The sequence below is a fragment of the Mercurialis annua genome, linkage group LG2 (genome assembly GCF_937616625.2).
Source record: "Mercurialis annua linkage group LG2, ddMerAnnu1.2, whole genome shotgun sequence".
Taxonomy (NCBI): Eukaryota; Viridiplantae; Streptophyta; class Magnoliopsida; order Malpighiales; family Euphorbiaceae; genus Mercurialis; species Mercurialis annua.
Window position 1 is genome coordinate 55,920,653 of NC_065571.1, and position 16,365 is coordinate 55,937,017.

At 36.4% G+C, this 16,365-nt stretch overlaps 1 non-coding gene across 1 annotated transcript; it reads right to left on the bottom strand.

Moving 5' to 3' along the window:
* Positions 1-14,752: 14,752 nt before the first annotated feature.
* LOC126670908 (small nucleolar RNA R71) lies at positions 14,753-14,859 on the bottom strand. The gene has a single exon (XR_007638896.1). It is a non-coding gene; the product is annotated as a small nucleolar RNA R71 (small nucleolar RNA).
* Positions 14,860-16,365: the final 1,506 nt, after the last annotated feature.

Genomic DNA, 16,365 nt, shown 5'->3' on the forward strand with positions numbered 1-16,365 from the left:
TGTAAGTTCTATGGCTTAACTAGGCGATATGCAATAGCTCAGCTCAGCCATTAGCGATGACTTATGGAAATGTTCCTAAGCAAGTGCTCAGGTTGGCCATAGGCGAGAGTTTATGGAAGTTTTCCTGAGCAAATGCTCAGCTCGGCCATAAGCGATGGCTTATGGGAGTTTTCCTGAGCAAGCGCTCAAGTCGGCCATAAGCGATGGCATATGGGAATTTTCCTGAGCAAGCGCTCAGGTCGGCCATAAGAAAGAGCTTATGGAAGTTTTCCTGAGCAAGCGCTCAGGTCGGCCATAAGCGATGGCTTATGGAGGTTTTCCTGAGCAAGCGCTCTGTTCGGCCATAAGCGATGGCTTATGGAGGTTTTCCTGAGCAAGCGCTCTGGTCGGCCATAAGCGATGGCATATGGGAATTTTCCTGAGCAAGCGCTCAGGTCGGCCATAAGAAAGAGCTTATGGATGTTTTCCTGAGCAAGCGCTCTGGTCGGCCATAAGCGATGGCATATGGAAGTTTTCCTGAGCAAGCGCTCAGGTCGGCCATAAGCGATGGCTTATGGGAATTTTTCCTGAGCAAGCGCTCAGGTCGGCCATAAGCGATGGCTTATGGAGGTTTTCCTGAGCAAGCGCTCTGTTCGGCCATAAGCGATGGCTTATGGAGGTTTTGGAGGTTTTCCTGAGCAAGCGCTCAGGTCGGCCATAAGCGATGGCTTATGGAGGTTTTCCTGAGCAAGCGCTCTGGTCGGCCATAAGCGATGGCTTATGGAAGTTTTCCTGAGAAAGCGCTCAGGTCGGCCATAAGCAATGGCATATGGGAATTTTTCCTGAGCAAGCGCTCAGGTCGGCCATAAGCGATGGCTTATAGAGGTTTTCCTGAGCAAGCGCTCTGGTCGGCCATAAGCGATGGCTTATGGAGCTTATGGAGGTTTTCCTGAGCAAGCGCTCAGGTCGGCCATAAGCGATGGCTTATGGAGGTTTTCCTGAGCAAGCGCTCTGTTCGGCCATAAGCGATGGCTTATGGAGGTTATGGAGGTTTTCCTGAGCAAGCGCTCAGGTCGGCCATAAGCGATGGCTTATGGAGGTTTTCCTGAGCAAGCGCTCTGGTCGGCCATAAGCGATGGCTTATGGAAGTTTTCCTGAGAAAGCGCTCAGGTCGGCCATAAGCAATGGCATATGGGAATTTTTCCTGAGCAAGCGCTCAGGTCGGCCATAAGCGATGGCTTATAGAGGTTTTCCTGAGCAAGCGCTCTGGTCGGCCATAAGCGATGGCTTATGGAGCTTATGGAGGTTTTCCTGAGCAAGCGCTCAGGTCGGCCATAAGCGATGGCTTATGGAGGTTTTCCTGAGCAAGCGCTCTGTTCGGCCATAAGCGATGGCTTATGGAGGTTATGGAGGTTTTCCTGAGCAAGCGCTCTGGTCGGCCATAAGCGATGGCTTATGGAGGTTTTCCTGAGCAAGCGCTCTGGTCGGCCATAAGCGATGGCTTATGGAGGTTAATTTGGTGAGCAATGGCTCAACTCGGCCATAAACTATGGCTTATGGAGATTTTGGTGAGCAATTGCTCATCTCGGCCATAAGCTATGGCTTATGGAAATTTTGGTGAGCAATTGCTCAACTCGGCCATAAGCTATGGCTTATGAAAATTTTGATGAGTAATGGCTCAACTCGGCCATAAGTAAGAGCTTATGGAAAGTTTGGTGAGCAATGGCTCATCTCGGCCATAAGCTATGGCTTATGGAAATTTTGGTGAGCAATGGCTCAACTCGGCCATAAGCTATGGCTTATGGAAATTTTGGTGAGCAATGGCTCAACTCGGCCATAAGCTATGGTTTATGGAAATTTTGGTGAGCAATGGCTCCTCTCGGCCATAAGCTATGGCTTATGGAAATTTTGTGAGCAATTACTCATCTCGGCCATAAGCTATGGCTTATGGAAATTTGGTGAGCAATTGCTCAACTCGGCCATAAGTAAGAGCTTATGGAAATTTTGGTGAGCAATGACTCAACTCGGCCATAAGCTATGGCTTATGGAAAGTTTGGTGAGCAATTGCTCAACTCGGCCATAAGCTATGGCTTATGGAAATTTTGTGAGCAATTACTCATCTCGGCCATAAGCTATGGCTTATGGAAATTTGGTGAGCAATTGCTCAACTCGGCCATAAGTAAGAGATTATGGAAATTTTGGTGAGCAATGACCCAACTCGGCCATAAGCGATGGCTTATGGAAAGTTTGGTGAGCAATTGCTCAACTCGGCCATAAGCTATGGCTTATGGAAATTTTGGTGAGCAATGGCTCATCTCGGCCATAAGCTATGGCTTATGGAAATTTTGGTGAGCAATGGCTCATCTCGGCCATAAGCTATGGCTTATGGAAATTTTGGTGAGCAATGGCTCAACTCGGCCATAAGCTATGGCTTATGGAAATTTTGGTGAGCAATGGCTCAACTCGGCCATAAGCTATGGTTTATGGAAATTTTGGTGAGCAATGGCTCATCTCGGCCATAAGCTATGGCTTATGGAAATTTTGTGAGCAATTACTCATCTCGGCCATAAGCTATGGCTTATGGAAATTTGGTGAGCAATTGCTCAACTCGGCCATAAGTAAGAGCTTATGGAAATTTTGGTGAGCAATGACTCAACTCGGCCATAAGCTATGGCTTATGGAAAGTTTGGTGAGCAATTGCTCAACTCGGCCATAAGTTATGGCTTATGGAAATTTTGGTGAGCAATGACTCAACTCGGCCATAAGCTATGGCTTATGGAAATTTTGGTGAGCAATGACTCAACTCGGCCATAAGCTATGGCTTATGGAAAGTTTGGTGAGCAATTGCTCAACTCGGCCATAAGCTATGGCTTATGGAAATTTTGGTGAGCAATGGCTCATCTCGGCCATAAGCTATGGCTTATGGAAATTTTGTGAGCAATTACTCATCTCGGCCATAAGCTATGGCTTATGGAAATTTTGGTGAGCAATTGCTCAACTCGGCCATAAGTAAGAGCTTATGGAAATTTTGGTGAGCAATGACTCAACTCGGCCATAAGCTATGGCTTATGGAAAGTTTGGTGAGCAATTGCTCAACTCGGCCATAAGCTATGGCTTATGGAAATTTTGGTGAGCAATGACTCAACTCGGCCATAAGCTATGGCTTATGGAAATTTTGGTGAGCAATGACTCAACTCGGCCATAAGCTATGGCTTATGGAAAGTTTGGTGAGCAATTGCTCAACTCGGCCATAAGCTATGGCTTATGGAAATTTTGGTGAGCAATGGCTCATCTCGGCCATAAGCTATGGCTTATGGAAATTTTGTGAGCAATTACTCATCTCGGCCATAAGCTATGGCTTATGGAAATTTGGTGAGCAATTGCTCAACTCGGCCATAAGCTATGGCTTATGGAAATTTTGGTGAGCAATGGCTCAATTCGGCCATAAGCTATGGCTTATGGAAATTTTGGTGAGCAATGGCTTAAGTCGGCCATAAGCTATGGCTTTTGGAAATTTTGGTGAGCAATGGCTCAACTCGGCCATAAGCTATGGCTTATGGAAATTTTCTTGAGCAATGGCTCATCTCGGCCATAAGCTATGGCTTATGGAAATTTTGGTGAGCAATGACTCAACTCGGCCATAAGCTATGGCTTATGGAAATTTTGGTGAGCAATGGCTCATCTCGGTCATAAGCTATGGCTTATGGAAATTTTGGTGAGCAATTGCTCAGTTCTGCTCGGTTTATGCTCTGCTCGTTTTTTTTTTTTTTTTTTTTTTAAGTAATAGCTTATGCTCGGTTTTTTCATTTGAAAAATATTTACACTGGGAGAGCATAAAAGGTCATGGTTTATCTCGGCCAAATATGAGAGACAATAGCCAGACTCACAAAGCATGAAAGGCTATGGCCTATTTCTGATTTTTTGGAAGGGATTTGTCAAACTACTTCTTCTATCTTCGTCGAACAATTGCCTTCAAGGATGAAATAATGAATAGAGATGGTGTTTCCCACAGACGGCGCCAAGTGATAATTGTGAAATTATCAACGACTTCGAGTGACCGGATTTAAGCTCCATTCTTGAGTTCAAGTGACGTAGGTCCGCCTGAGATTAAGAACAAACAAGTCAGAAGAACGCCGGAGAGGGTCTCCGGACGTTCACTCCGACGAGCAAGTCAGTATTTGTCTTTAAAAGAGTATATTAAAAGTATTATGTGAAAGAGGTGGAAAGCTTACCCCCCTATTGATGTGTTGTCTTGGCTTATATAGACACATGTTTTGTTGGTTTCTTTGTAAACTAGCAATGTGGGATAGAAATAGCATTTCTATGTATGTTTATATGGAGACTCATCTTGGTATTTATGCTTATCAATGCTAGGTAATCAGTGTTGCCCTTTAGTAAAATTGGTCTCTTAGGTGATTTGCGGTAATACCATCTATATTGTTATCAATAAACAATCAATTACGAAATACACAATTAGAGCTTTGATAAAAAAATGCAATTACACTATATATAAAATATACATAAAGTATATACGAAAATATTGTGATCATTAAAAATGAAAATTAGTACACATAGCAATTAGTACATTTAACTACCAATATGCATATAGAATATTAGGGATGTATAATTTATTTATAACCCAGCCAAACTAAAAAGACAAACCCAACCCAAATTGAATGTGTAGTTTAAAAATAAGGGCTTTGTACATAAATATTTGATTTGGGCTTAGTCTTTTCAAAAACACTCTCCTATTAAAAAGTTAGCACATTTACACCTTTTTAGATTGAAAGATAGCAATCATACTTTCTCTCTAAATAACAAAATCACAGGTTAAACAAACTCAATAAAAATTCAATACCGTCCCGACCACCGTTTAACAAAAACACCATTATTCAACAAATCACTGTCACTTCCCACCACCCTTTACAGAGCTCAAATAAATTTAATACCGTTCCAAATTTTCTTTCTCCTATTGTCATCTTAAAGCTCAGTTTCAGCCAGTTTTTGTCTTACCGAGCTTTTCTCCGATTCCGATCGTTGTTGGGTGTTTTTTATTTTTTTGGTTTTTACTCAATGTAACTTCTGTTTAATATTGTTAATCTTTTAAGATTAGTAGAAATTGAAATTGAATTTTAAATTAATCTACTGCTATATTTTGTAATTTTTCAATAGATGAAAAATATGGGTGAGTTTAGAGCCAATAACAATCTAACCTTGTTGTATGAAATTAATGCTTGTTTCATTTTTAATGTATTGGTAATAATAGCGATTGCAAGTTTGTTAATTGATCTAAAGAATTTACCAACTGGAATGAAGATTTGTATATATGATGAATGTAATTATTTTTTTATAATGCATGTCACATGTTTGATAAAATGCTTAAGAGATTATTTTAAAATTATTTTTCATTTGTGATTTATATGATTTATTTGTCGAGAGTTTCTTATTGATTTGAAAAACGGATATCCGCTAATTTCTGTAGTTTGTTTCAATAACTATATACACAACAATGATATAATTATTTTAATAAAAAATAATGCATTATATGAATATAAAATAAAATAAAATATGATAAGTAGTAGGTGAATGATATTATACAATATTTTAGCATCAAAGCGTGTTTTACTTACAGTCACCAAAAATTATGATGCTCAGTTACTAATTTTTGTCGGTTCTGGTGTCTTCTTACTGCATTCATTTGCAGTTGCAGTTGTTTAACATATTAATTTTTGTCTGATTTGAGTAGCTTTTGAATAGTTTTTGAGTAGCTCATTGGTAGATTTTAACATCAAACATAATCGATCACTGATCGTAGTGTCAAAAATCAAATAGATTATTTACGTACAGTATATTATTAAATTTTTAAAAGGTGACATATTTGCTTATTAATTTTATTTAGATTTAATTTTTAGTTGTTTTTTAGTTGTTTATCGGTTGCTCTTCAGTTGCTTTTCCGATACTTACTGGTTTCTTTTGATTATTGCTCATTAATTATTTTTATCGGTTGCTTTTTAGTTTCTCTTATTGTTTGTTTCGTTTGATTTTCATTTTGATTACTATTTGATTGCATTTTATTTATTTTATTAGTTGTTGATCTAGTTTTTGCAGCATACAAATATAATCAAATATTTTTAACAATGTTATTTATATTATGTTAAAAATCAATGTCATAAATAATTATCTTACAAAAAAATTAGACATTTATAAGGGACAAACCGTAAGTATGGTCATGATTGTAAGCACGATCATGATTAAAATATGAAATTTCTTCAACATGGAAATAATATAAGATAAATTTTTGGGTAACTAAAAAATACAACGAGCAGAAGATTTAATAATAAAAAGAAAGTTCCTGCATATATGATGGTAGAATCGACATCTTGGATTGATAAGAATGAAAATTAATATTAAAATGAATCAAAGAATTTTGAATTTAAATTCAAGTCAGCTAATTAAAAATATAAACATTTTATTTTCTTTTGCATGTGTTAAAGTTTTGCATAGAATAAATAATAAATGAGAAATAACAAAGAAAAGAAAAGAGAATAGGAGCAATAAAAAAGACAAATTGTTATAACAAATTCATAAAACAAGAGAGAATATAGCATCATTGATGGAATTGGAAAAGAGTGTATATCTGCAAACAAAAATTAAAAAAGAGCGCACGCTTGTCCAAGTAAAAGCCAAAGGAGTATTCTTGTAAGCAAATGTGAAAAAAAAGTATACCATGTAATTACCTCTAGAAATAAACCACTGGGTTATCTGTTTCATATAACCCAAACAAAAAATAGCTCAGTTTATTATGGTTTACCTATTAGATTTGTGCATCATGAATTATGTTGTCCCTACCCCAATAATTCATAATACACAAATCGAGGGGTTTGTACTTTTAAAATAATTTTTTTTAACTGTTTGGAAGAACCACATCACCTCTTTTTCTTTCAAATTCAAATGGATAAATTATAAATCAGTTTTTAATATGTTTTTTTGTTATCAAACCAAGTATACTTTTAATATTTATTTTATGATTATTATTGTTACACTTATTACCTATTTTAATTTGTAATTCTCTGTATTTATTGTTTATTTTAGTATTTAGTATTTATTATTTATTTTAATTTTTAATTTGCTATGATTTCCGCTTGAAGTACATAATAAATCCTATTTAATAACCTTTTTCAAAAACAAAAAATATAGCATTTTAAATATTTGTTTAATCGTTTTGACATGTTTTCATAAAGTTTAGGTTCATTTTAATCTAAAAATCACGAATTCCGTCTTACTTTTATTTTATATGTAATTTATTAAAAACTAAATTCAGATAAAATTTAAAAAAATTCACTTTTAAAATAAAAAATTGCACAATGGTCATAACATGAAGTTTTATTAATTGGTCACATTAATTTTATTTTATTATTATTTTTTATTTTAATTATAGATGACATTATGATCTTTAGTTTCTTATGAAAATGATCTTAAAGGTGCAAATCAATTAGAAAGAAAGCAATGTAATTTTTTTTTAGCTAATTGTAGCTTAGTCAGCGCATTATTAAGCAAGTACTTTTGGAAAAGGTCGAATGATAAACGCATAAACCCAACAAAAATCTGACGAGATAACCCAAACAACCCGTCTGGATTTCAAATGATCAATATATTATAACCTAAATCTATTGAACTGTAATCCAATTCAATTCGAATATTCAGTTTGGGCTGTTAAAATCTCATAACACAGCCCAAACTGAATTTGATACCCCTATAAAACATACAGAAAGCATACTGAAACACTATGATCATTATTCAATAAGTATATATAACAAAGCAGTACATATCACGAATATACATAAAACATGCCAAAGGTATACAAAATTCACTATTTGAAAACATAAAAAAATAAATATAAGGTGTTGCAAAATCCAATAGTATATTTTTAATAAATATAATATATACATGTAAAGTATACTAAATATATTAAAAATAATAACAAAAATAACATGGAAAAGATGAAAATGACTAATGATTTAAAATTTTATTTCACAAATGATATGAAATTCTAGCATCTATTTTCATTATATTATAATTTTTACAATTAAAAAATTGTGAAATCTCACTTATCATTTCATTTTTCATTGTACTGTATTATAATGGTTATTATTGTCATTTCTGAAGTATTAAAAAATACATTAAGTATAAAGATAATATACATATTCATCAATTACAGAAAACAACTGTAGCAATAAAAAAATAATAATAGCAGTAGAGAAAAATAACAATGAAAGCATAAAAGAAAAACAACATGAACAACTAGGGGTGTGCACGGTTCGGTTCGGTTCGGTTCGGTTTGGTGTGCACACCCCCAATACTAAATCGAACCATTCTTTAAAACCATAAACCAAATTTCACTTATTTGGTTAACGGTTATTTCAGTTCGGTAAACCGAAATTTCGGTTCCATCTCGGTTTGGTTCGGTCGGTTAACCAACTTAATTAATTTACAAAAATTTAAAAAAAATGGAGGAAGATAAAATACATATAGTTAGGAATGTTTACAATTTTAACACATTTAATAACAAAAAAATTACAGGCCACTATAATGCAGTATATGCATCAAAATACTGCATAACAAATATAAATTTTAAAGGCCTAAGTTTTTTTACCCCAAAAAATAGCCTATCTTCTAAATTTACAAATTAATTACTAACTATCAATTTGATAAGGCTATACAAAAAAACTGATTCAGGCATACAAAAATACTGCAGTGAATCAACAACTAATGTTCTTCAATATACAAAAATTCCTAAAAATGCCTCCACCAATCAGTTTGCAAAATAAGGTGTATCCTGCAAACACAGAATAGAAAACAGAAAGAGTAAAGACTAATAACAAGATACAGAAAGATAACAAAAAAACTTTGAGGCTCAGACTTCATAGATTTAAGTCATAATTTACACTCAACTCTTTTAAAAGGCAACATTTAATGTCGCACAGTTAATGGTTAAGCATAGTTCAAAATTCAATGGTGGAAACTTCATCACAGCCTTAAACAGAATAATGATAGTTCAACACAAGATAGAATCAGAAACATAACATAATGAGTCCAATACACAAAGGTAAAGCAAGATCTCATCAATGTTAATTGCTTACAGGCTCAGATTGCATAGTATTTCAAGTATAACACTTAAAGTCATAAAAGGTGGCAACAATAAAAAAAATGTGCCTCAACAGTTACAACTTTTTAGTATTCAAACTCATTGAAAGTGGAAGCATCATCATAGCCTATAAACAAATGACAGAGAAATCAAACACAAGCTCAACCAACTATATCTCTTATACCAATCTATCATTATCACTAGACAGCAAAGCAATTTATTATAATAGCAACAGAAGCAGCAAAGGCTTCCACCAAGCAAAGAAAATAAGCAAGCAGATATCAAGTAAGCAAGCAAACATCAAGTAAAGAAAAGAAGGACTTCAAGAAGACAAACTATTGATCATTAAGAGCACTAGCTGGTTCTTGAAGACCTGAAAAACAAACAAGAAACAATTAATAATAGATAACAAATAAATAAATAGAAACAGAAATTAAATAAATAGAAATTAATAGTATTACCTTCTTCATGTTGCTCCAATTCCTCCAATATCTCCTCAACAGAGACTGGCTTTGATGGATCTCTAATCCAATCCTGAGTACAGACTAATGCCTCCACAATTTTAGGAGTCAAACAGCTCCTAAAGTCATCAAGCACTCTCCCTCCAGTGCTAAAGGCGGATTCTGAAGCAACTGTAGAGACCGGTACTGCAAGAACATCACGGGCCATTCTAGAGAGGTCTGAATTGAACTTCCACCATTTCAGAATATCAAATTGCACATCATTTGCAACCACTGCCTCACTTAGATAAATATCTAATTCAGATTTCTTGCTTCCACTCACACAACCAGTCTCTGACATTTGCTGCATAAACCTTTCTTTCAAAACAGAATTTGCTTGGGATGATTGGCCAACAGTTTCTATAGTTTGGCTATCCTGGCCAGTACTTCTCAGTTCTTTCTTATAAAGAACTTCATAATCATTAAACAATTCAGCCATATCTTCCATCAAACAACTATACATAAATTTACCTTGTCCATTACCATACAGTTGACACAAACTGTATTCCATAAAAACAATTCTATCCCTGGGGTCTAAGATATTTGCAAATAAGACAAGCTTATTCATCACTAATGGATCACCCCAGTATTTGTCAAATTTAGCTTTCATTTTCATGCCCATAGACCTTAGGGCCACATCACTAGACACAATCCAGTCTTGTAAAATAGTGCACAAATCAGAAATCTCAAGAAAGTGTTTGTTAGAAGTCACATAAAGAGAACTAAAAATTCTCAAAGTCATTTTGTAAAAACATTCTAACATGCGACACAATTGCCTAACATTTTCCCAATCATTCATTTCAGACATATTCTCACCCAAATCTTTTTTAAAAGAGGCTTCCACATCTTCATATTCTTCAAACACTTTCTGATACATACAAGCAGTATCTAACATCAAGTATGTTGAATTCCATTTAGTTGGGACATCTAGACACAAAGAACGCTTACATTGCATATCAAGTGACTCTTTACATTCCTTAAATTTTCTTAGCCTTAGTGGTGAGTTTTTTTATATATCTAACAGCTGCTCTAACTTTTTCAAAAGATGAACCAGACTCTTTCAAACCATCAGTTACAACAAGATTAAGGATATGTGCAATACATCGCATGTGTGCATACTTGCATCTGACAGGTGTACTACCCCACAACAACATTTTTTTCATAAAAAATCCCATAGCAGTACTGTTGTTTTCATCATTGTCCAAGGTAACAGAAAAAATGTTTTTCAGCCCCCACTCTTGCAAACAAGTCTCCATAGATTTAGATAAATACTCACCCTTATGCCTAGAACAAGTAACAAAAAAGAGAATTTTCTTATGCAACTTCTAGTCATTATCAATAAAGTGGGCAGTAATACACATGTAGTTCAATCTCTGATTAGATGTCCATGAATCACTAGTAAGACTCACTCTTTGAGTATTAGTTTTCAAAAATTGTTTCAGTTTTAACCTCTCCTCAACAAACAAAGCATAACAATCTCTAGTGATAACAACACAAATGAACAAACATAAACCGAGTAAAGCACACCATGAAATCACCCCAACTAACCGACCAAAACACAAACAACACCATCTCATACCAAACGAGTAAAACATATCACATCATCATCTCGGAAAAAGCCGAACAGAACACACAACTAACAGTATACGTAGAAATAATACCATCTCGGCCGCACCGAGCACCATATATACCATCTCGGTCACACCGAGTACCATACATGGAAATACCATCTCGGTTTCACCCGAGCTCACCTTCGACTGAACACAGCGACAAACTTGTCAGGATGTACCCTGACATTCCAGACAGTATCTTCACAGACAAAGAGAATGAAATCAGGTCTGTCGGCCCAGACAAAGAGGAACAAAATAGATAGTATAAAAAGACTAAGAAAAGGTAGGTAAAAGGTTTAATTCTCTTTTTCTCTCAACTCTTAACTCACTTTCACTTCTTATTCTTTCTCTCACTAAAATACCTATTGACTAGACCGTCGGAGTGGTTTGCCAGAATCCCCTTCCGGCATCCTTCTTACGGTTGTGCTGTGCCTTTCAGGTATAGCTGTGAAGATGCTATCGGATCAGAGTGTCGCCGCCGTTTTACAAGTTATCACCTAGTAATAGTCCACCTAGAGGGCATTTTAAACATTGGACAAGCAAGACTCATTACTCTCATAAAACCTTGTTTCTCAACAAATTTGAATGGCAATTCATCAACAACAATCATGTATGCTATTGCTTTCCTAACTACTTCCTGATCAAATTTCCATGTAGCAACAGAAAACAAATCATAACCAGATGATCCAGCTTCCACACTAACAGGTTGAAAAGACAACAAAGCCTGCCTAGTTTCTATACTGTGTGGGTGTTTAGTGCATCTAACTAAATGACTTCTTAAAGTAGAAGTTCCATTCTTTTTGGCATGACAATTGTAAATGCGAGCACAGTAAAGACAGTTGGCTTGCATATTGGTACCTTTTGCATCTTTAATAGTCTCAAAATGCTCCCACACCACAGATCTTTGTTGACTTTCCTTCCTTTTTTTAGGATTAGCTTCCACATTAGATACATGATCAGCAACAGGGTCAGGATTTGCTTCCATATTCATAGATGGTCCAACTGAAGCAACAGCTTCTTGACCAACAGGGGATTGGCCATCAACTGCTGCATCCACAAGGACATCTAAGCCTCTCAATTCAAGGTCCATCTGCATAAAGCAGAGCACATAAATTAACTCACAAAGTCAACACTTAGCAGTTAGCTCTATCAAATTGAATAAGCTTCCACAAATCTAGAGTTATATAAAAATGACAAAGAAACATATTACCTTATGATAGGAGTATTTTACTCCTATATTTAGGGTCGATTTTAGTCGGTTTTCATCATGTGTAGTATTGTTTTTATACATTATTTGGCGTTTTTACGTTTAATAGTGTTTGTTAGTGTTTCAGTGGAAATTAGGTGAAATACGACTATTTAGGGCAAAATTGTGATGGATTGCATGTACGAGTAAAAAGCGTAGCTTGCGGACGAAGGAATTGAAGTTCACGAACGAGATTGAGGAAAAAAGGGGTTGTTCCCGTTCGAAAAAGAGGTTTCACGAACGGAAAACATGCAGAGTGAGCATAAGTCCCGAACGAAAAAGCCTTGTCCCGTTCGGGACTCAAGGAGGAATCAGATCTCAAAGCTTTCGGTCTACAGTTTTTTCGAACGTGAATGGTTTGTTCCGTTCGGGAAAGAAGAAAATTAGGCATGTCACGAACGGAACTATGGCTTCCCGAACGGGAAAGAAGAGAATTTGGCGTGCAGCAGATTTTGAGTTAGACTGAAATTCCTCCTCCAATTACAATTATAATTCCTATTACAAATTGATTTGTAATACGAATTAGAAGACTCCGGAACTTCTCCTACTATATAAAGACCTTGTACTAGACTCAATTTAATACGTAGAATAATTTAGACTACTTTAGTTTTATTTTCATTCTCTTAAAATAGCATTTTAGCTTCTATTTCTCAGCAGTTTATAAGTAGTTTATTATTAGTTTCTGCAAAGAACGATTGTGAAGATTTCAAGTTTAATCTAGACGATTCTTCCGAAATTGACAACTCCGGTATTTATTGTTCTAATTATGTTTAATTCTTCATCTTCTTCTTTGTTTAATTTAAGCTTAAGCATGTGTAACTAAATCCTTTGTTCGGGGATTGATATGAACATTTAGACTAGTTGTCGAATTGGATTAGGATTTATTAAGTGAGTAAAATTGTGTTTTAATTACTAAGATTAATGCTTGAATTAATTTGATCACTTAGTTCATGATTTTGTGTTTAATTAACTAATTGAGAGATTGTTAATTAAATAGACATAGGTAATTAAAAACTTAGAGGAAAACACCGTGAGAGCGGGTTGGAATTTAGGTAGTCATTGAGTTTGCTTCATAATTACAATTTAGTTATTTAATTCAGTTTTAATATTGTGAGAGCAAGTTAATAATTGATTAGCTAATTAGGTTGTGATTTTATTTGAATCTTTGAGGCTTGAGAGAGCGGGATTCGGTGCATTAGAATAGCTCGATTCATAATAAAATCACTAAATAAATTTTGATCCATTCTTCTACTAGTTTATTTGGAATTATCAATTCTTGAGCTTTTTACCATTATTGTTTAAACTTCAATTTATTTGTTTGATTTTAGATTTTTAGTCTAATTACTTGAGTTAATTCACTTTAGATTATAATTAGTTTACACAAATCCATTTATTTTCCTACTAGCCAATTAGAGAATATTAGAAATTAGTTGTTTAGTTCATTGTTCCTTGTGGGATCGATACTTGGTCTTCCAAGTTATATTACTTGCGCGATATCGTACACTTGCGATTATTTGCCAACAAGTTTTTGGCGCCGTTGCCGGGGACCAATTGCAATTAAATTAATTAAAAGTATCTTATTCTTAGATTGAGTTAGTTTTATTTAATTTTAGTTATTTTTATACTTTGTGATTCTTGGATTTTACGTTGGTTTTCTTGTTTTTGTTTACGCAGGAGTTTTGGTTAGTGTATGCCTAATACACGACGAGCCAGAAAACCGCTAGAACCGTTTCAGTCAGATTTAACATCCTTCGAAAGAAGTATCCGAAAAACAGCGCGGAAATCCAAAACAATGGAGGACGACCGTAACCCTCCGTTGAATCACGAGGGGATTGTTCCACCACCACTACATGATGGTCTAGCTCTTAATAGGCCAAACGAGAGGGTCGCCCCTCTTCCCGCAAGACGTACCTTGGGTGAATTCTTCTTACCCAACGTAGACAACGCCAACTATGGATGCTTTGCACCTCCTATACTCGCTAACAATTTTGAAATCAAGCCGGGAACGATTCAACTACTTGAGAGTCGTTGTCAATTTTATGGGTTGGAACGCGAGGATCCAAACGCCCATCTTTCAAAATTCACGGAGGTATGCAACACATTCAAAATCCATAATGTGACGGAGGATCAAATCAAGCTTCGTCTTTTTCCTTTCTCTTTGAGGGATAAGGCGAGGAATTGGATTCAATCACTTCCAAGCACCTCAATCACAACATGGAAGCAATTGGCACAAGCTTTTCTCAATAAGTATTTCTCTATGGGTAAGACCGCAAGGATGACCAAGGAAATTATAGATTTTCTCCAATTACATGGTGAATCTCTATACCAAGCTTGGGAACGCTTCAAAGAGCTTCAAAGAAATTGTCCGCATCATCATCTAGGGAGGGAGCATCTTGTCTCTATTTTCTACAATGGTACCAATGAGGCTACACGGGCAACGATTGATGCGGCATCGGGAGGATCACTTATGAAGAAAACTTATGATGAGGCCAATAACTTGCTAGAGGAACTCGCTACAAATAGTTGTTCTTGGTCAACCGAGCGGTTGAGGCAACCACCTCAAAAGGGTATCATGACCCTCGATCAAACCCAAGAATTTGAAGCAATGAAAGCGAAGAATGCGACACTTCTAGCACAACTCGAGATGTACAAACAACAAGCAAATCAAAGGAATGCTCAACTTGCGGTAGTTCAAATGGGTTGCGAGACTTGTGATGGGCACGATCATTCGGGAATGGATTGCCCCGTCCTACATCAAAACTCAAATGAGCAAGTCAACTATGTCAATGGGCAAAGGCAAGGCAATGACCCATATTCCAACACCTATAATCCGGGGTGGAGGAATCATCCTAATTTTTCGTGGAGGGAAAATGCGGGTCAAGCCAATGCCAACCCAAATATGGGAGGAGCAAATTTTCAAGGAGGAAACCGTGGTCCACAAAACCAAGGCAACTTCAACAACTACCGACCACAACCCCCACCCGGTTTTCAAAATCGGAATACGGATGAGGGGAGCAAGATTGACAAGCTTATTGAGGAAGTTAGAACCGGTTTTAAGAACCAAGCCTCCGTCAATCACCATCTCGAGACTCAAATTTCTCAACTTGCCATCTCGCTTCAAAATAGAGCTCAAGGGGGTTTACCGTCTACAACGGAGTCAAATCCAAGGGAGCAAGTAAAAGCCATTGAACTCCGAAGCGGGAAAGAACTTGATGATCCACATGCAAGTAAAGAGAAAGCAATCGATCTAACAACGGGAACAAATGAGGGGGAAGTAACCGAACTTCCATATGTAAAACCGCCACCTCCTCCTCCATTTGTGCCGAAGGTCCCTTTCCCGGGACGATTGAAGAAGACGCCGGATAACCAAAAATTCCATAAATTTCTGGAAATTTTCAAGAAACTCCAAATCAATATAAGCTTTGCGGATGCTTTGCGTGAGATGCCTCAATACGCGAAGTTCCTCAAAGAAATCATAACGAAGAAAAGGAGTTGGGACGACAAAGGCACAATTTCCCTAACGGAAAATTGTAGCTCACTCATCCTTAGTGACTTGCCCACCAAGCTTAAGGACCCAGGGAGTTTTACAATTCCATGCAAAATAGGCGATTTAAATTCAATTAATTGTCTATGTGATTTAGGGGCAAGTATCAATCTAATGCCTTTGTTTCTTTTCAGGGATATTTTTGGTGATCAAACTTTGAAGCAAACATCAATGATGCTTCAATTGGCGGACCACTCCCTAAAAAAGCCATACGGAGTGGTAGAAGATGTTCTAGTCAAAGTAGACAAATTCATCTTTCCGGTGGATTTTGTCGTACTTGACTATGCGGCGGATAAAACATGCCCTATGATTCTTGGGCGTCCTTTCATGAACACGGGGAG